Source organism: Melanerpes formicivorus, unplaced genomic scaffold (genome assembly GCF_026170545.1).
Source record: "Melanerpes formicivorus ecotype bairdi unplaced genomic scaffold, bMelFor1.0.p_v2 SCAF_11, whole genome shotgun sequence".
In the NCBI taxonomy this organism is placed as follows: Eukaryota; Metazoa; Chordata; class Aves; order Piciformes; family Picidae; genus Melanerpes; species Melanerpes formicivorus.
The window spans coordinates 3,822,804-3,844,607 of record NW_027142363.1 but is presented as its reverse complement, the minus strand read 5'-3'; the positions used below and the strand labels follow the sequence as shown (position 1 = coordinate 3,844,607).

The following is a 21,804-nucleotide window of genomic DNA, read 5'->3' as shown; positions in this document are numbered from 1 at the left end:
CCAAGAGTCACACAAAGTTCAGCTGAAGTGAATGTGGCCACTTGAAAGCATTTACTTTAAAGCAGTCAGTAATGACAAACTGCCTCGTAAGGACATTTTAGTGACTGTTGGAACATTTCATGCCTGTGTTTTCATCAAGAAATGGGTTAGGCACTCAGGCATTATCACATTGAAGATCACTAGTAGAAATAAGTGAGTAACCTATGACACTATCCATTGGTAAAATAATTGTTTTTGATAAAGTATGACTAGCAAAATGATCGGTTCGATGGGAAATGCTTTTATAGCTAAAAGCTGTGCTGCATATATATGTCCTTTTCTTCAGTGCAGCTGTCTCTAATGTGTACTTTGCTTTTTGATGTCAGTAGCTACTTATTCTTACAAGACTAATAAAAAGATACAGTAAACAGAATCAACAAAAGGGCATTTCTGAGATTTCAGTGTATTCCAGTTAGATATTAGAATGGAATGGAATGGAATGGAATGGAATGGAATGGAATAGAATAGAATAGAATAGAATAGAATAGAATAGAATAGAATAGAATAGAATAGAATAGAATAGAATAGAATAGACCAGTTTAAAAAAGACCTCTGAGATCACTGAGTCCAACCTATCACCCAACACCATCTAATCAATTAAACCATGGCACCAAGTGCCCCACCCAGTCTCTTCCTAAACACCTCCAATGTTGGTGATTCCACCACCTCCCTGGGCAGCCCATGCCAATGGCCAATCTCTCTATGAAGAACTTCTTCTGAATATCCAGCCTAAACCCCGCCTGGTGCAGCTCGAGACCGTGTTCCCTTGTTCTGGTGCTGGCAGCCTGGGAGAAGAGACCAACCCCCACTTGACTACAACCTCCCTTCAGGTAGTTGTAGAGAGCAATAATATCAGTACACAGTAGCACACACATTTTCTTTAACATAGAAAAAGTGAACTACTAATCAAAATATAACAAAAGTGTTTAGCAGCCAACCCATATATTTGTATCACATAACCTTTCTCAGAACATGCCTAAATAATGTGAAGGTTGAGAGAGAGAAATACAGAGTTTAGTGGAATTCCACTAAACTATGAGGAAATATCATTAAATTAAACTTCTGGAGGCTGTCTGTATGTGGATATCACACCAGAGGAAATGCAGACTTGTTAAAATATGTTCCTGTTAGCAAGTTTCTGCCTTTGGACTTACATTTATTATCACTGTGAAAAACTTCCCTGGGTAATCTCACCTGCTCTTCTTCTTCCCATGGACCATGGAGCAATAATGACTTGCAAAAGTCAGATATAGTCTGTAAAGTGACTACAGAAACATCTGAAAGCTATATACCTCCACTCTGCAATTGCAAGCAAGTGGAACAATAAATAAGCTAGAATGAAAAATGCATATTGGAGGTGTTCAGGAGGAGACTTGATGGGGTGCTTGGTGCCATGGTTTAGTTGTTTACATGGGTTGGATTGTTTGATGGGTTGGATGTGATGATCTTGAAGGTCTCTTCCAACCTGGTCTGGTCTATTCTATTCTATTCTATTCTATTCTATTCTATTCTATTCTATTCTATTTATAATGTCCTAATTTTCAAAATAATGTAAAGGAAACCACTGAAACAGTTCTGTACAGAATTACTCAAGGGTTTGAGAGTGGCATTGCTATTTTTCTAAAGGGCTAGCTAAGATTTAAGAGCAACCATCTATACATTGGCTACCTTAAAACAGCCACACTGTCATACATTTTCTTCTTATTCTACATGCATCCACAGCCACTCACCTAGCTACATTTTAAGAAATGAGACTAAACCAACCTGTTTTAAGAAGGATGAATGGGACACAGCTCTCCATACATTATAACAGATCTTAAATATTGATGTGTTTAGATTAATACTGTAAATAGGTTTCATTTCACAAGCATATTTTGAAACTTGAAAACAGGAAACGTGGACTTTGTTTTATTCTGTTCAGTGCAACTGGAAGTAAAGTCACATTTTTTCAGTTAAGTCAAAACCAAAATAACAGAAGCAACTTGTTTTGTTTGGACGATTTGGTTGCTTGGAAGCACTGAAGAGTTCAGATACTTGAGTAAATCAGACAGCATAATTCATGGTTCATTATTTCTCCTCCACGCTACTCTGACAGTTCAGTCACATGTCTTTAAATCTGCAAACAAACAAAATAAGAATAGTTTTCTGAGTAGGAAAAATTAACAAACTCAGCTTCCTCTGCCTTTAGGAGTTATTTCTGAATTTTCCCAATATGCAAGGGTTTTCTTTCCAATGGGGCATTCACACTTTCAGTGCAGATTTTCTGGTGTCTGATAAGGTAGTTGATCTGGCGTGACAGTCTTTATCAAAATGTATTGGTTCATGAGACTTATGAAAAGATATTCCAGAATTTAAGGTAAAAGAAGGCAGCAGTTTGAAACAGTAACAAGTCTGAAATTCAGTCTATACCTGTATGATGGGGTTTGGTTTTATTCGTTTTCATCCATGCTAGCTGATAGAAGATCCCTTTTCTATTTCACTAGGAAGCAGAAAATGAAAATGAAACGGTGTGGTAATGTTGGGTGTATGTTGGTGACCAGTGGAAATCAGAAAACTAAAATCTTAGCCTTATTTAGTTTTCAAAAGACCTTTAAGATCAGTTAACCAGTCACATCCACAATTAATCAGTCACATCCATAATTAAAACATATCCCTAAACACCACACCTGCATGTCTTTCAAATACCTCCAAGGACAGTGACTCAACCACTTCCCTGGGCAGCCTGTGTCAGTGTTTAGTAAGCCTTTCAGTGAAGAATTTTTATCTAATGTCCAATCTAAGCCATCCCCAGTGCAACATGAGGCCATTTCCTCTTGTTTTATCACTTAGTGTTTGAGAAAAGAGATCAAAAAAGGCTGTGACCAGTCAGCTCCTTTATCCAGGTTAAACAATCCCAGATGCTTCAGCTGCCCCTGAGGCTGAAGGGAAGCACTTGTGCTCTACCCACCTCAAGAGCTTCGCTGCTCTTCTTTGAACACGCTCCAGCAATTCTGTCTTTCTTCTAGTGAGGGGCCCAAAACTGAACACAGTATTAAAGATGCAGGCTCACCGGTGCTGAATACAGCAGCACAATCACTTCCTTACTGATGGCCACACTATTTCTAATACAATCCAGGATGCTGTTGACCTTCTTTGCCACCTTGGCATACTGCCCTCAATACCCTCATCATTGATAAAAATATTAAGCAGAACAGACCACAATATTGAGCCCTGGGTAACACTACCTGTGACCCACACCGACTGAATTTAACCCCACAACAATTTGGGCCTGGCCAGCCAGCCAATTTTTCATGCTCATTCAAACCACGAGCAGCCAGTATCTCTAGGAGAATGCAGTGGGAAAGAGCGTCAAAGGCATTACTAAAATCCAGGTAGACAGCATTCACAGCCTTTCCTTCATCCACTTAGCAAGTCATTTTATCATAGAAGGAGATCCAAGGAGAAAATATTCTACATCATTATATTTTTAATATGTTTGTGCTTACAAATGTGGTAGAATAATCTGAGCTTTGCTCACAACACTAAAAAGACATACACATATGTAACACTGAACCAGGAGCTCCAGGGCCAAGGCCCATTTATGGATGAAGACCATTTTTATTATGCTGTATGTCCCCTTTCTGCTGTGTAAATTTCAGTTACAAATTTCTGAAGGCTTTGTACAGTAGCAATGCACCAATGGAGGACTTTGCAAAATGAGCACTGAAACACTGCAAAAGAGTTTAATGGATTATTGCATGGGCATACATATGGATTTGTACCTGCATATGTAAATACTCATAGCAATCACATATATATTAATTGATATTAATACTCTATAGGTACTATGTGACTATACAAATGACTGCATAATGGATTTACAGGGCTTTAAGTGCGTGTGTGTATGTGTGTGTGTGGTTGGATGGTGACACTGATAGATTTTTACATTTATTGGGAAGAGGAGAGTGTTTTTATGCAGGTATAAATCTCCTCTGTGTTCAAATATTTGGGAACTTCATGCCATGATGCTGGTTTCTCTCTCCTTTACATTATCTCCTGTCCCAGATTAAAACATAATAAATAGAAACATAAAAGTAAAGAATAAAATGTGTGTGTTTGAAAATTCTTCTCTATTTAGGCATGTTGGGAGTACAGGGCACTGCTCTGATTTCACAACAACACAAGACAAGCTGACAGCAGAGAACTCATTTATCCTTAACACAGAGCACGAAGTAAATATTCAGCCTTGTTGTTTGAATGTTCTGTCTGGATGTACTGCTCATTTATTGTATCTGACTATATTACTTTGAACAAGTTCAGCTACAACTTCCAACAAACCTTTGTGATTTAAATTCCTAAGTCATTTTTCCCTTTATATCTTCCAGATTGTATGATGCCTCATCTTGAACCAACTGCCTTGGGCTACTACTGCTCTAACAACACTCAGTCTAGAAATCTGTCTAACTTAATGGAAAAGGTAACAGTCAGACAATAGGATCATGTGGACTTTCCTCTGAAGAACTCATGCTCTGCACAATGTTGTGGCTTATTTTTCCTCATACTTTCATAGTCCATTTTCTGAAATCTACAATATTATACATACATTTATACATTAAATATTCAGAATATAAATATTCAGAAATCATAACTCAGACCATAATAGCATAAATACAAATAAATAACTGAAATTTACACTCATATTCTTCTGAAAATGTCTTTGCAGTCCTCACATTGGAAGAGAAGAGCACAGTAGGTAGTAGTCATGCAACAATAATCCCAAAGGTATTTTTTTAAAGATAATGTGCATTTTCAAGGTAACTCCCTTTTTCCACCCCCCAGTATTTGAAGCCTGCCTTGGTAAATGCCCAGCTGGCAGCTGAGCCCTATGCAGCTGCTCACATAACTTGTGCAGCCCCAATGGAGATGGGAAGGAGAATTCAAAGAAAAAGCAAGGCCCTGTAGACTGAGATAAGGAGAATTTAATAGAACAGCACAAGGACATGGCAACTATCAGGGATAACATAATACTAATGAAATGGTATGTACTGCAAGTGATAAAAAAGCAGAACTGACCATGATGGCCTGATCTGGCCTGGTCCTTCCCCACTGACATGCCACCCATGCCACATCAGAAGTCACAGTCACCTGCTCAAACCACCCAGTATCACAGTATAACTTAGGTTGGAAAGGACCTCGAGGATCATCCAGTCCAACCTATCAACACAGACCTCATGCCTAGACCATGGCACCAAGTGCCACGTCCAATCTCCTCTTGAACGCCTCCAGGGACGATGACTCCACCACCTCCCTGGGCAACCCGTTCCAATGACAAATGACTCACTCGGTGAAGAACTTCCTCCTCACCTCGAGTCTAAACCTCCCCTGGCGTAGCTTGAGACTGTGTCCCCGTGTTCTGGTGCTGGTTGCCTGGGAGAAGAGGCCAACCCCTTCCTGGCTACAACCACCCTTCAGGTAGTTGTAGAGGGCAATGAGGTCACCCCTGAGCCTCCTCTTCTCCAGGCTAAACAATCCCATGCTTGCCCTGGCCATCCCTGCCCTTATATAGTAGGCATGACATCAGTAGGTATTGAATACCTCATTGACTGGGTCAGTAGGTTATCTTAACTGTGGCCCCTCCCAGCGTCTTGAGAAAGGAAAATTGAACCACAAATGAAAACATTAATGCTACCCTATCTGAACCCAGGACAAGGCCATAGGGGAAAAGGGGGAAGGGGGCAAGAGGCAAGGAGTTTCTGGAGAACTGCTACATTAAAGCATGACCATTTGAAATAAAATTACTTTTCTTTGTGTTAATTAGCTGTACATTCCACTCTGAGGTCTTATGTTGCAGAAGGCATGTACCACTTAGCTTGCCTCTGTGCAGGCTAGGGATAAATATAAAGAAAATTCTTAATGGAACTATTATTAAATCCAAACTTCATTGATTCCAACCACTGAACAGACCTCTAGTCATAACTGATTAGGAGTAAAATGCAATAATTTAGCTCTAGGTGCTCTGAGTGACAGAGTGACTGTAAAGTTAGTCTGGCTGGAAAAAAAAGGAAAGGTGCTTGAAGGAATTAAAAATAATCATAATAAGACTGAGTTGTAAATGCATTCAAGTGATTTATTTTTAGTATATGCTTGCCATATACTCATGGAGGCTACTCAGTAAAAAATGCATGCCCCATTTAATGAAGTATAAATGATAAAGATAACAAAGTATTAGTGGAAAAAGGTTAGGAAAAAAATCTGGCAAATCTCCATCCATCTTCAGTATACAAAAGAAAAAGAGCAGGTAAATAGAAGTTCAGCAATAAATAACAGAGTATCAATGAGCTGGAAGACAGAAATTTGGATGGACAGAGAGAAATATCTGAGCTGTTTGTAGAGTTGTGTATGGTGTAAATGATGCAGCAAAATGAAATACAAGTATAAGATGGAAGAGCAGATAATAAAGAGACAGAACTGTAATCAGGCTTTGAAGGATTTCATTTTAAACAAGGACATTTTTCTGTGCTTGTCTGCCTCTGAATTTTTAGGCTACGTAATTTGTAGTCATGATTTTTGGACAATGCAAAGGCTCAGAACTCCTGGAGAGGAAGTTCTGGGTCTCCAAAGTTGTTGCAGGGAAAAAAAAAAACCACGGATAAAACTGCCCAGAAATTGCAATCATCAATAAGCATTAGGAATCAAACCTTGGTTGTAACACGTAATTTTCAAGAAAAATGCAAAATCTTATTCTAAGAAGCTTAATTATAATATAAATATCAAAGATTATATGCACTAGAGAGTAAAACAGGAAAGTAAAGAAAAAACTGTAAATAATAGAATCTGAATAATTAATGCTAAGTACAATTAGAAATTGCAGCTATTTCAAGATATAAAAGTAAACAGATTTATTCACCAGATACCTGCTGAGTCAGCAGGACAGGATTTTGTAGTATTTTTAGATGTGATTTTGGTAAGTTGCAAAGACAGAAACGAATTGCTGATTGCAGAAAATAACCTTGAATGGCGTGATCATGAATGAATTAAGATTAAACTACAATTAATAAACTATGGATTTCCATTTTCAAAAGATAGGCTTTGAGGCAGTAGGGTCACCTGGACTGCAATGAAGAAAGAAAGCAGAAGAGTCTTGGAATTTCTTTTAGTCAAAAAGTGAAAGAAAAGATGTGGAATTTGTAGCTTAACAACAGGGTGAAAATTCATATCCGTGCACAAAGGACCTTCTCCCATTTGCACTGGTTTGAGTAGCTGCATCAAATGCCACTCCCCATGAACATCTAAGATTTAACATATGCTCAAACAGAAGCACAATATTTCTGTGTTTGCAGTACTCTCTATTCACTTGTGTCCATTCATCTCACAGTGGCAAGATTTGTTCACAGAAAGGCCAAGAGCGCCATACTCTATAAACAGAATTTGTTCTCTTAATATTAATAAGTCTGATCTTGGCAGATGTGTTGATGAGGCAGGGTGCCAGCCCTTGAAAATAACACTTGATATTCATCATTATCCATATTATTGTGTCCTTGCATACTCAGAAAGTAGCTGATGTCAAAGATGTTCTCATGTCTAGCCACAAGGAATTTTTTTTTTTCCACTTAAACATATGAGAAAGAAATGAAATGTCTGGAAATCATCTCTAGACTGCAGAGGCACTCCAATGTTCCAGCTGTTGTTATAAGACCTCTGGATTAACTGCCCACATGCCAAAAATTCTCAAAACCCACTAATAGGTTAAAGATGAATGGAAAAATTGCTGTAAACACTGCATTATTAGCAGATGGAACATCACAAATCAGTAACAGAAGAGAACGGTAACATTTACATAAAACCATTTATATTATATCAGTTTGTCCTACGCTGTCAAGCAAAATGCTTTCATTTCACTGCCTTCCCTGTAAGACCCTAAAAATTATAAATACCAATTGTGCCTGCCTGAAATAAATGTATGCACATACAGAAAGCAACACAGAGCAGTAAAGGGCTTGATTACTTGTTTTTATTTAGATTCTCAAATCAGCAGCTATCTAGTAAGAATCCAAGATTTCTAAGCTGCTGAACAATGAGTAGGTTGAATTAAAGCAGAACAGCAATTAGAGGGACATATTTACAGTATCACAGCATCACACAGTATCACAGTATCACTAAGGTTGCAAGAGACCTCAAGGATCATCGAGTCCAACCTGCCACCGCAGACCTCAAGACTAGACCATGGCACCGAGTGCCACGTCCAGTCTCCTCTTGAACACCTCCAGGGATGGAGGGATGGAAAAGAAAAGAAAAGAAAAGAAAAGAAAAGAAAAGAAAAGAAAAGAAAAGAAAAGAAAAGAAAAGAAAAGAAAAGAAAAGAAAAGAAAAGAAAAGAAAAGAAAAGAAAAGAAAAGAAAAGAAAAGAAAAGAAAAGAAAAGAAAAGAAAAGAAAAGAAAAGAAAAGAAAAGAAAAGAAAAGAAAAGAAAAGAAAAGAAAAGAAAAGAAAAGAAAAGAAAAGAAAAGAAAAGAAAAGAAAAGAGAAAAGAGAAAGAAAAGAAAAAGGAAAAGGAAAAGAAAAGAAAAAGGAAAATGAAAAGTAAGGAAAAGGAAAAGAAAAGAAGGTTAATCAAAGAAACATTACAAATTTTAATACCGTGTATTAAATTGCATACAAAGGCTGCATGTCAAGCAGACTTTATTTTGACTCAAATCTATCAGAAAAGTCTGCAAGGAGTTTAATTTCATTTGACCATCAGAGAGAGGGAGAGGAACTAGCCTAGCAGATATTCAGGTAGCTGCTCCCAGGTAGGGGTCCACAAGACCTATTAATGAGAGATTATTATCACACGGTGCAAAACAGCCGTTATCACTTCTCAGCACGATTTTGCACAGGCAGAAAAGGCCATAACAGGAACTTATGCTTCTTCATCAGCTCTCCTTGATAGGGAAGAGGTGGAGCAAGGACTCCTCAAGATACAAAGTAAGAAGGACAAAAAATAGTGCATTAGATGCTTAAGTGCAGCATTATAGAGCTAGTCATGGCTTGTGGGCTTAGCTCTTCCAGACTTTGCTGAGGGCGATGAATCCTGCCTAAGGAAAGCAGAGCGTGACGCAGTGACACTGCACAGTGCATGCCTTGGAGCACCACTGCTGTCCTCAGCCAGTGGGACTCACTTCCCACTGAACATTGAGGCTGTAAGTGTTCACACAACTGGGGCAAAACACCCTCTGGCACTCTTCCCATCCTCTTTCTCCTCTTACATTTTGCACCTATAAAAAGTTTACACAAGATAGGGCTCTAAAACTGAAGCTAAGGATTTACAATTAAACAGTTACCCCAGCAGTAACTTTCATGCAGCTTCTCTTCTGGCCTATTAACAGTTCTTTGGAAAAGGGCTTTGTGATACCTTGCTTGTAAGCTTCATGATACAAAATTAAGTTCTTTGCCCTTCCTTGGCAAAAAGAAACATAAAAGCCACTACTATAAATAGTGCACCCATCTTTTAAAATATATGGCTTTTAAGACTATATCACATATGGTGAAAACAGATCAAGAAAACAGATTGAGGCTCTTTAAACCATCGGTTTTATCCTGCCAGCTGCACCTATTTCCACTGTCATTTGCTATCAGCATTTTAGTGCTCAAAAGAAAAAAGTGTAAAGACTCAAACATATTCTTGAAAATGAGTATGGGATGCATGCTAATGAAGCTACTCTTCCTGAGGGTCTGTCTTCTGCTATTTGTCAACAAAGACATTTAAGTTTCTATAGTAAATAGCGTCTGCTCCTTAGAACACGTTGCAAAGCACCAAGAAGAAAGGAGGAGAACAAGTACTGGACATTGTTTCATTGTTAAGACAAATACCGGTGGCTCCCTCCACCAATCATTACCTCTGCCCCCCCCCTCCAGTCTCCTGAAAATAGCATTTAATTAATTGATCTGTAGTTCAAAAATCTGGATTCCAGGAATGGTAACACAAGTGGTACATAGTTGACAGATATTAAAACAGCACAATTTTTTTTGTGAACTGTAAATAATGAAAGAGAGAAATGGATTTGTGCCATCACTCTCAGCAGCACATACAACAATTTTAAGAAGCTGAAGCTGACATCTGACTGACTTCTTAGCAAATATTACCCCTGGCTGCACTGGCAGATTCCACTGTAATGTCTGAGAATGAAACACTAACTGACTGCTGCCAAGGCAGTACTTAGCCTTGGCTTTTATATTGCCTACTTACTGTGTTTTCTCTCCATTTTTTGGTTTGTTTGCTGTTTTCCTTAAGAAATTATTAATTTGTGAAAGTATTTTTCTTTCTGCTTTACATTATCTTAATACACAGGAACCAAAAATAAGAGAGTATGCAAATACTTTCTCTCTTCAGTGACCCAAATAAAATTTATCTACTCTTATCTGTTAGCATTGGTGCCTGTGCCATAAAAACCCTGAGAAATATGTGAGCATATGAGGGAAGGGATAGCCAAAAGGATATACAAGTAATTTAGTTTTTATCCCAACTATAAACAACAACATTGTACTCTGCATAGATAAGCATTGCTCCAGTTCCATCAGGGGGTTCTGCTGCTATCCGTATGGCATGATATTTATCATTCCTATAATGACCTTCAACCATTTACTTTGCCAAGGCCTTATTTGTAGACTTTATTCATAGAACAAATAAAAAAAGATTTTATTCATAGATTAAAGGACAAGTTTCACAGAATTAGAATATCTTCTCCCAGGCAGCCAGTACCAGAACAAGAGGACACAGTCTCAGGCTGCACCAGCGGAGGTTTAGGTTGGATGTTAGGAGGAAGTTCTATACAGAGAGAGTGATTGCCCATTGGAATGGGCTGCCCGGGGAGGTGGTGGAGCCACCGTCCCTGGAGGTGTTCAGGAGGGGTTGGATGTCTCTTAGGAAGAGACTGGACGGGACATTTTAATAGAATAGAATAGAATAGAATAGAATAGAATAGAATAGAATAGAATAGAATAGAATAGAATAGAATAGAATAGAATAGAATAGAATAGACCAGGTTTGAAGAGACCTTCAAGATCATTGTGTCCAACCTATCCTCCAACACCATCTAATCAACTAAACTATGGCTTAGTTGATTAGATGGTGTTGGATGATAGGTTGGACTTGATGATTTCAAAGGTCTCTTCCAACCTGGTTAATTCTACTCTACTCTACTCTATTCTATTCTATTCTATTCTATTCTAATTATATCTCATTTAGGCAGAAGGAGGTATTTTAATTGTGTTTAGGATATTCACTGGACTAAATAAAATTATCTAAGCAATACATAGTTTAGAGACCAGGGCTATACATAGATTCCCTGGATTTCTATGGCTGCTGCCAGAAGTAAATTAAAGTTAGGGTGCAACTCCAGTGATAGAGAGTTGCCTAGAGAAAGTCTAAGGGGATATTGGACAGGTCAGAGGTCAAAGAAAGACATTGGTCTGGTTGAGCAGTAGTTGAACAGTCAAGGAAATCTTTTAGTGAGGTTGCTTGTACATCTTATTTTTAATGGTAGTGATGAAACACTGGAAAAACCTTCTGTGTCACTTTAAAAAAATTCAGTTTGCATCCAAACATGACTCACAGAAGAGTTAAAAAGCAACAATGTTAACAAACAAACAAAAAGTTATATTCCTCCAGTAATGATTTTAGGTTTTGAAAAAAAAAAAGAAAATGAAAAAAAATGTGAAAGAGTCAAACTAGAACCACTGGATTCTACACCCCCCAATTTTAACCAAGTTTAGAACAGAGCAAGAATATAAATTCCACTTTTCAATTCACTCTCAGTAAACATGAACCAAACAACAGGTAAGGGCAGGAGGAAGGAATACTTTAATACAATCTGCCCAAATTCTTCCATTAATGGCAGGGAAGCAATGTCCTCTCTGCAGAAACAAAAATTAAGACCTTAAAAATGAGTGTGACATCATGTATTTTGAGAGGGGTGATTTTGTCCTTGAGAAATGTAGTAATACAAAACCCTGGTCAGCATGGGATAAAGGTGTCTGCGTTATTCTTTTCCTTTATGTGTACTCTTTCCCTGTTAGGAACATTTATTCACTTTCACAATAAACATTTTATGCTTCTGTGTCCTGCAAGGTCAGCTAAGCTTATGAAACCAAGCTGCTGTCTGGCTGCCTTACCTCATCACTAAAATTTCCAGACAGAACAGAAACTCCAAAACTCATCAAAACACTATCAGTTAGACTGGAGAGAATTAGAGGTGAATACTAATTTCAATACCTCTATTATGCATGCACAAGACAACTATACTTGAGGTTGAAATAAGCAACACATCTTGAAGGACTCTTGTTTATTCACTCTTCCCCAAAAAGTATAGTAAAAATTCCATCTAATGAAGTGAGAAGGTGAAGGTAGTTTTACTTTGAGAGTGAGTTAGTTAATGAGGCAATATCCTCTTGAATCTTTGAGATAAGCTCTAGGTCAAAAGTAGACAAATTAGCATAACATTCATATTAATATATTTCAGAATCAGATACAGAAACAACCTGCACTCTGAAACCTGCCTAATCACAGACAGCTAATTTTCAAAGGAGTTTTGGCACTCATTATGGTGATGGATGACAGTACTAAAAACATCAACATTTCTTTGAGATCAGTCATGCTTTGTAGGTACTCTTCTTATGTACTCCATGAATTTGATTTTATATTTTTCATTATTTATTCAGAGAAGTAACGTGAGATTTCTTGTTGAAGATCTTTTTGACTCTTGCAATGCTGCATTTGTGCATTTGCAGCACAGATAATCCAGCATGGTATCATATTCTAGCTGCAATGCTGCTCTTTTAAAGCTATTATCATATCACAATGTGAATACACAAAGACATTTGTACAAACACATTTATGCAACATATTCTGTATAGGAAGTAAACATGCTGATGTTTATGGACCTCTTCATGCACACCTACAGCTACTTACATACAAGCACTTCTGCTCTCATAGTTGTAGATGCAGACTTTAGCCATCATGTACCCATCCATATGCTACTGTATGCAAATTATTAAATCATCTTCTTCTCTTACAAATGAAATTAAACATTGGAATGCTTACAACCATGAAATATTTACAACTCTGAGTTAATGCTGCTGATGCTGCCTGGTAAAAAGTAAAGTGGAGTGGAAGGACATGTGGGAGATGTTATTTAAAAATAAATAAATAAAATCATGGAGTCATCTCAAAGAAAGAGACTCCTACATCTGTTTCCTTAAGTTTTAATGGACTCTCTTGATGAGCCTGGCTTAGACTGCCTGCAATTCTGTGTATTTTGCCTGAATGTGTAAACATAGTGAACTTCAATTTGGGTTTAAGTACATTCCTCGTGGTCTTTACATTTGCTATGGCTGGAGAAAATTCATTTTGAAATATAATATTAATGATTAATCAAAATGAAATGCAGATCTTTGCCCCATAAACACCACTGACTTGAATAAACAGATTCTCAGGGCCCTGTCTTAAAAGTGCATGAAGCATCTTTGGAGGCAATGCATGCATTCAGCTCACACTGCCTACAAGGGAAACTGATGGGTTTTGGCATTATTTGAGTCCAGGCTCTTTTTGATTACAGTGAAAAAAGAGCACAAAAGGCTCGTGTCTTAGACAGCCCAGATTAGCCAAAAGCACATATGCCTAAGACTAAGAAATGACTGGACAGTGCAAGGCGATGGTAGGGCTGATGGGAAGATTTATCCTGCAAGTTACTGAAATACAAACCGGCCACAGGCCTACAAGCAGCAGAAACTGGAGAGCAAACCAAGAGAAGGGACTTTGTCCTGTCTGACATGATAGCTGACAGCACATTGGCAGCCCTGGCCATAGACATGACAGCTGAGAGTCAGGTTACAGATTTCCCTTCTCCTGCCCCAGGGACTCTGCTTCCCCTCTCATTTGTGACAGGAACAAAATCTGCAGCTCACTGGGTGCCACAGCAATTGATGCTACCAGAGAATTCGTTACAGTGATCACTTCCAGCTCACTGCTGGAAATGTTCTTATCATCTATATAATATTTTTTTCTCAGTTTCACAATAGTGTTCCTCTTCCATCATCCTAAGTCTTCTTTTCCTGCTTACTGTTTTCTGAACAAGTTCTAGCTATAGTCAGCTGGCCCATTTTACTGTTTGGGGCTATGTAAGACACAGCATGAAACACAAAATGAGGCAGTCTATGCTCCTTCAAATGTTGTTACACCAACAAAATTGTTGTTCTTCCCTAAAGAGCTCTCTGATGATACTTTCCTGATTACTTGTCATATTGGGTTTGTATAATAAGGTTTTGGTAATGGGGGTGGGGGGTGGGCTGCAGGGGTGGTTTCTCTGAGAAGCTGCTAGAAGCTTTCCCCATGTGCTTTATAGCAAATGGCAGCTGGCTCTAAGACTGACCCACTGCTGTGCAAGGCCAAGCCCATCAGTGATGGTGGTATCACCTCTGGGGTAACATACTTAGGAAAGATAAAAAAAAAACCTCTGTGCAATGGCAACTGCAGTCAGAGGGAGGAGTGGGAATATGTGAGAGAATCAGCTCTGCACACACGGTCAATGAAGAAGGGGGATGGAGATTCTTCAGGTGCCAGAGCAGATTCCCATGCAGCCTATGATGAAGATAGTGGAGAGGAAGAAAGTTCACCTGTCACCCATGGAAGTTAACAGTGGAGCAGAAATCCAACTGTGGCCCATGAAGCACCCCATGCCAGAGCAAGTAGATGTGGCTGAAGAAGGCTGTGAACCTTTGGGAAGCCTGCAGGACCCAAGGACCTATGTGGACCCATATGGAAGGGACCCACACTTGAATAGTTTGTAAAGAACTGTAGCTTGTTGGAAGGACTCACACTGGAGAAGTTCCTCGAATCCTCTCTCCAGACCCGAGGGTGGAGCAGGCAGAGCGTGAGGAGTCCTCCCTCTGAGGATGAAGAAGTGGCAGAAGCTGCTATGAAAAGTTGACTGCAGCACTCATTCCTTTTCCCCCGCATCATTATGGAGAGGAGGTAAAGCAAAACAGGGAGTCAAGTTGAGTCTGGGAAGAAGGGATAGATGAGGGGAAGCTGTTTTTAAGATTTGATTTTCTTTCTCACTACCCTACTCTGATTTGATTGGTAATAAATTAATTTCCCCAAGTCAAGCCTGTTTTGCCTGTGACAGTAATTGCTGAGTGATCTCCCTGCTCTTACCTCAAGCTATGAGCCTTGCATTATATTTTGTCTCCCCTGTCCAGCTGCAGAGGAGAGGGATACAGCAGCTTTGGTGGGCAGCTGATGTCCAGCCAAAGTTAACCTACCAGAACTATAGATATGGTATTTCAGTTCTCTTATGGCAGTTTGGCTGGCGTGAGCCAGGAGGTAATCAGGTAAATTGCTGGTAGTATCTCGGTGTATCTCCTGGCATGAGCTCTGCTGACAGCACAAAGCAGAGCAGTTTAATCCTACTGTAAACTCATTTGGCATTCAAAGGTTTCTCTTAGCCAAACCACCAATATTCCAGAGGGCTTTTCCCATCATTCAAGGACCAGTTGTGTGCTTTGTTTCCTGGGGACAAATCCTTATGCCTGGCCATATTCTTGTTTCATGCAAGAAGAAGAATTTAAAGCCATTGTGATGAGACCATGAATTAGGCAATTCCTCTGTGAAGGAAGCCTGATTGTTGGATAAGTGACTACTGTATAGATATGAATCTAACATAGTATTTTGATTCAGTTTAAATAAAAATAAATTGCTGTAGTCTCTCCACCCAAAGATGCAGAAAAGAGTCTTAAACATAGGCAGAGGAAAACCCACCCCCAAAAAGGCATTACCAAAGCTGACAAATACAATAAATCTCTAATTTCTCCTTCCTGCAATGATTCTCTGTGGCTGTAATAGGGCAAACTGTTTTGTGAAAAGTTGTTATATTCCTCAAATAGTAAATATTCACCTTTATTGCAGCTGAACAGGCAGCCTAGCAGTTTCCTATCAGTTATCTAGAAAGCTCATAACCATGTCTATTCATTGCATCACTGATTTTCCTATATGTGACAAAACCTGATTTATTTTTTTTCAAGTCCATTCCTGCCTTACCTATGATTTATTTACTGTGTGTAAAATTTATCTGGTTAGGACAGTAGCATTTTTTCACCAAACATCTTTATGCTTTCTACCATGTGGGTCCTCTGTAAAACAACACATTCTTTAAATGTCCCCAAAAAAACCTCACATACAAAACTCTTAACACAACTGAACACCTTGGCTATACACTGACTGCTGCTATTCTGACACAATAAAATAAGTTGTCAATGAGATTTTCTGGTATTCCTTCTATAACTTGTCTGAGAGCACAAGGCCTATGGAAGAGACTGCTTTTTTACTCAGTCCTTGCACATGAACTGGCATGAGGTGGTTCTCCTTCAGAAGAAACAGCAGGAGACAGCTGCCATTTGTCACCTGGATTACAATGGCCAGCTCCAGAGACCAACAATCCAGTATGAGTGATCCACATGAAAAAGTATAGCATGCTGATTCTAAGTCCTTCCCTCAGTGTATGACCCAGGAAACAATGTTAAATAGCTGAATATAGACCTTGTATATAACAACTTAATTCTTATACATAGCAACTGAATTCTGAATTCACTTGTTTGATTTTCAAGTTTCACTAGTGACCACAACTGATCGTGGGGTCATATATGTATTCAGACTCAACATTAAGTCCTCACTTCGTGGAAACCAAAGAACAAAATAAAAGGAAAAACTCAATTAATGTTTTGCAGGTTGGTAGGATTCTGCCCCTCACTCTCTTTACAGTGTGTTTCATCATGTATCTTTAAGCATTATAGATTCACAAGCATTATGCAAAGCATTAGGAGGATAATCGGCACAATGGGGTTTCAGTATTTAATGAAAGTAACTCTTGTTTTTAATTATAGCATTTAAGATCATCTTATTGTCAAGTGGAATACAGCCTTGCTGTTTTGTGATTTGGCATCCATGGCTGGATTTAAGAAACTTCCCTCCACCCTCTCCCTTCACAATGAAAATACTTCCCCACATTTGCAGGTATCTGTCTGGAAGCTTTCCAAACCCAGGACTAAATAGCAAACATATCAAAGGCACTGTGCTAACTCTGTAGTGGAAAAGAAGATATTATTTTAATATACCATAAATGAAGGAGGGCAGAAGTTCTGGTTTAGGTATCTCATTCCAAGGGCTTTTTAACCTCTGTCATATTGCTTCCCAAATTTTTTTGCAGTTTCTGCCTCCTAAAATTGTTAAGTCCCATGACTAAAACAGCCCCAGTGCTACATTACTTGGAGCTGAGCATTTGGCTGCAGGTAGTTAGATTTCACATATTTTATATTTTCAATTATTTCATTTATTAACTCATTCATTCATAATCAATGCTTTTCACTTATGAGGAACACTGTATTGGAATAAAGATTTCTATCTTGCAAGAATATCTAGGGGGGAAAAAATCAAGCAAAAGAATTAACTAAATGTTCCAACTCATCTTTGCATACAGATATGAACTACAGCAAGGAGCAATTGATCCAGACACACACTTCAAGGTTCACAAATAAAACACACAATTGCTGTGTTTAATGTCTGTATCTTTTGTGCTTATTTTAACCATGCTTGCAATTTGCAAAGCTATTTGCCTGATGGCATTATTATAAATCTATGAAATCCAGCCTTTGAACAGATGGTGCTATAAAACAAAATTGTGTCTGGGAAGAGGTATTTGAAGGCAGAGTATATGTGTAAGTGAACATGTGGTGACACCTAGAAGACCACAAAACACCAACTGGGAGGCCCAGTGTCCCAGAATGGCTGATAGGTATGTCTTTTCCAGAATATCATCAAATGCCATCTTTGCAATGCTTGTAAGATAATACCCATTTGGTACAGGAATAAAGATCTACACTGGTTCCTCAGCAGTATCTTTTCCTGCAAGCTCTGTATTCCCTATGGATGATCTGTTTCTGCAGGAAAGAGATAAACAATGTGTGATGCTATGCTGTTTCTCTACATTTTCAGGTGATTTTTTTTTTATAATGGAAAAATCTACTGTTGCTGTAAGAACCCCCCCAAAAGCTTAAACATTTATTTTCATCATAACAGTAGCAACATTTATTTAGTAACTCTTTGGGGCTATTTTTTCATGGAAACATGCAGCAGAAATAATAAAAAGCAATAGTATATTATTTGATGTATCTAAGAAACTGGCTCTGAGCTCTGAAATTTGTACAATGTGTTGGCACAGCTCAAGGAGAGCAAATTTGCAATGAATGATGATAATTTGCACTGAAAGAAATTAGTGCCTATTTTGATTAGGAATTAGCCTTCTGTTCAAATTTCAGCAGAGTAATGTATTCATTCCTGGTTAGATCATAAGCTGGGTTGCAAGAGTGAGAGAAAAGCTGGTGGACAAAGGGGAAATGTTTAAGTAAAAATTACTATTAAAGAGAGATAGCTCTTTAATATAAGGTAACTTACACAGTTCAAAGAAGTCAAACCCAGCATATTACATTGAAATGCACACTTAGCATGTCACTTAACCTTTTGTGAAGGTCAGAACTCCCATTGTTCATTTTTTAGGAAAACATCTTGCATCTTTGCATCTAATTGTACCCAAACTGCTCAGTTTTGAAGGCAGGCAAAAATGTTACCATACCACAGTGGGAAAGCAGCTGAGGATTGGCCTGCACTTTGCAATTACATACATATAAATACTGTAGAGCTAAGATTTTGCATTCTTCCCTTTAGTCCTGGTCTGGAAAAACTATGAATCAACTTTGTTAAAGCAATTCGTGTTAAACTTCATGTTAGAAGCCTGAGCTACTGAATTCAGAGCTACCAAAATGTTTAGCTGCCCCACTGCAAGTCCTAGTCACAGTGCCATACTAGCCAAGGCTACAGTCCTGACAATTTCTAGCTAGGAAAAATCCATTTCCAGAAAGAACTGGCTAGAAATTTAGTTCTATGTATTGAAAAATGTGGCAGAGAACAAATGAATTCGGAAAAATCTCTGTTTGGCAAAAGTCAAAGCATTGACTGTGAATGAAGTGGAACCTGGAAGGGTCTGCCATTCAAGTGTACAAGTTCTTTGAGGAGTTAATCTATGAGATAAGCTTTAAAAAAAGATGCAAGTATCTCTGTCATGGTGCCAGCTGTTAGGACTAGGGCTCTGACAGTTTACCTTGGCACTGAATCTTCAGAACAAAGGAAGTAGGTCATGAAACAGAACATTTAAGCATTTTCCCCACAAAACTTATCTTAAAAGACAAGCATTCAGGTTACTAAGTCAAGGACTGAAAAGTCATAAAATGACAAATTTAGGGCTCTGTGCTCAACTTTAGCTCTCTCTCTTTGTATACACACACTGTTGGACTCCTAATTATATGACTGCAGAAATAATTGTATGCAAAGACCATGCTTCAGCTGATGGCAAAAAAAAGAATGCAGTTATTTAACTTCCAATGATTATTCAAAAGGAGGGTTTAAGGTATCTCAGTGAATACGATGCTGTAGTGGTTTGAGCCTTAACTGAGAGTTAAAAGCTCAAATGGGGAAAAGGCTGAGAATCTCTTCCCCACTCCCCACCCCCCACCCCCCCCCTCCAAACAGGGAGAGGGAAAAAAAAAGGGTAAGGAGCAAATCCACTAAACAACAATCTGGAGTCAGCTTGGAAGTAGAGAAGCGAATAATTTTTTTCTTCAAATTATATATATATATGACAATAACAGGGAAAAAAAAAGGCTCACAAGGGCAAGGAACAAGAATGGATGGGAGGGGGACAGAAAAAAATAATACAAAACCAGTCTTTCTCTGAGGAGGTGTGGAGGCAGCAGGGAAAAGGATCAGGTCCGGCCACATGGCTGAGGAGCAGGAGGGCAGCTGCAGTAGCTCTCATCCAGCAGAGGCAGGAATCAAAAAGGAGATCCAACAGCTATGATGTCCTAGTTTTTATACCCTAGCTGGGCAGGGAGGGGGGAGTGGAACAGACTCAGCTTTCCCAGGGGGGAAATGCCCTTCAGGGAGGGTAAAGTACCCGCAAGCCCTCCCCCCTGCTTTCCTCTTTTGTTTTCAGAAAAAGACGTTAACCCACCACAGATGCCTTTAGATCAGTTTTCCTAAGGTATTTATGATTAGCCTGACCATTAAATCTACTGCTTTTTAAACTGAAATTAAAGCAAATAATAACATTTTTTTTTAAAAAAAAAAAAAAGTTTACAAATATTCCAGACTAATTAGGCTATTGAAGGACAAATCACAGCTTCTGCACAATGACAATAGCCCTCTGGGTTTTTTTCCCCCCTGCAGAAAGATATCCAGGATCTATTCTAATGGGCAAATTTTTTCTCAATTAATATAAAGTAAAATTATGCTATTGAATGAGTCAGGACCTAAGCATTAAGAAGGCCTCAGCCTAAATCCAGTGAAAGCAAATCATGATCAGATACAGAATTAATTGGAGAAGGAAAGGAGCATTTCAATAGCCAGGCCCACAGAGAATGATAGAAACACAGAACTGTTTGGGTTGGAAAAGATCTCAAAAGTCATTGACTCCAACCATCAACCTAACAGCACCGTGGCCATCAAACCCAAAGTGCCATGTCTATGCATTATTTTATTTAACACCCTCAGGGACAGTGACTCCACCACTTCTCTGGGTAGTCCCAGTTGTTTTTCCTTTTCATGGAAGCTTTATGATTTCACTCTCATTTTAAATGCCACTAAAACAAGTGTGTGCCATACAGCATGATACTCTACAGCCTGTCTGGTATCAAGAAACTAACAGAAATAGTTCCTGAAGAATGAAAAAGTTGATTTCCAGCAACATTCATGGTATCATTCAGAGCACATGAAGATTCCTCAATAGCATTGCTCTCACTCTCAAGTATGCTTACAAAACAGAACACTAAAAAGATTCTCTTTGCTTTAATTATGCCTTTACCTCTACCATCACTGAAATACCATGACCTAAGGCAAAGCAGTGAGAAACAGCAAAGTCTTTCCTGAAAAGTTCATAGACCAAACATAATCCATATATCGAAGTGTCTATTCCCCTTGTACCTTCAGGGAGAGAGGAATATTATTCAAATGATTAAATTCATTTTACTGTCTAGTGCTCTTAAATAGTATTGTTAAATTGGAAAAAGAATATCACCGCTCTCTTGAATCCAGGGTCTCTAATCCAGTGCTAGAGGCACATTGAACCATACCCACACGCTGCAGAAGATTAATATATTCAAATTTATGGTAGACAATTCAAGCTAAAGAGACACACAACTACAATAACCTAACTTAAATGAGTTTGTCAACACAAGTTTTGCTGTGATTTCTGACTTTGTTGTCATTGATGATGTTGTTGAGCTCTTACAAATACAGAGATTGTCCTAGTCTGTTTTGGTTTGATTTGAACACCTGTGCTGGTGCATGTTCATAAAGATATTTCATAATCCATCATGCATTTTTCAGATGGTTTATATTAAAGGCCTTTGGGAAGACTTTCCCCTTACCCTTTCTCTTGCTTCTTCAGAAGAGTTAATTAAAATACTTCCATGGATATGCACAACATGGATCCACTAATGAGTGTCAGTCATTGTGCAAAAATATGACCCAGTGTGTGTCAGGCAACTGGTTATTCCAAACATTTTTTACATGGGAGCCTGTGCTCTTACTGTGATGCTGCAGAACTGCTGAGACATCAGTTAGTGTGTGGTTTCTAATAGCTTTTATAACTCATCTTTAAAGTGCCAGCTTCAACCATGAAGCACAGCAGTCCCATAATCTACAAAA

At 38.6% G+C, this 21,804-nt stretch overlaps 1 long non-coding RNA gene across 2 annotated transcripts in view; it reads left to right on the top strand.

Annotated features, from left to right (window-relative positions):
• The window catches only part of LOC137444290 (uncharacterized), an 81,516-nt gene extending 76,756 nt beyond the window's left edge, over positions 1-4,760 (top strand). For both annotated transcript variants that reach the window (XR_010988112.1, XR_010988111.1), the window contains one exon: positions 4,404-4,760. This is a non-coding gene — a long non-coding RNA (uncharacterized lncRNA). The remainder of the gene's footprint in view (positions 1-4,403) is intronic.
• The last annotated feature ends 17,044 nt before the right edge of the window (positions 4,761-21,804 follow it).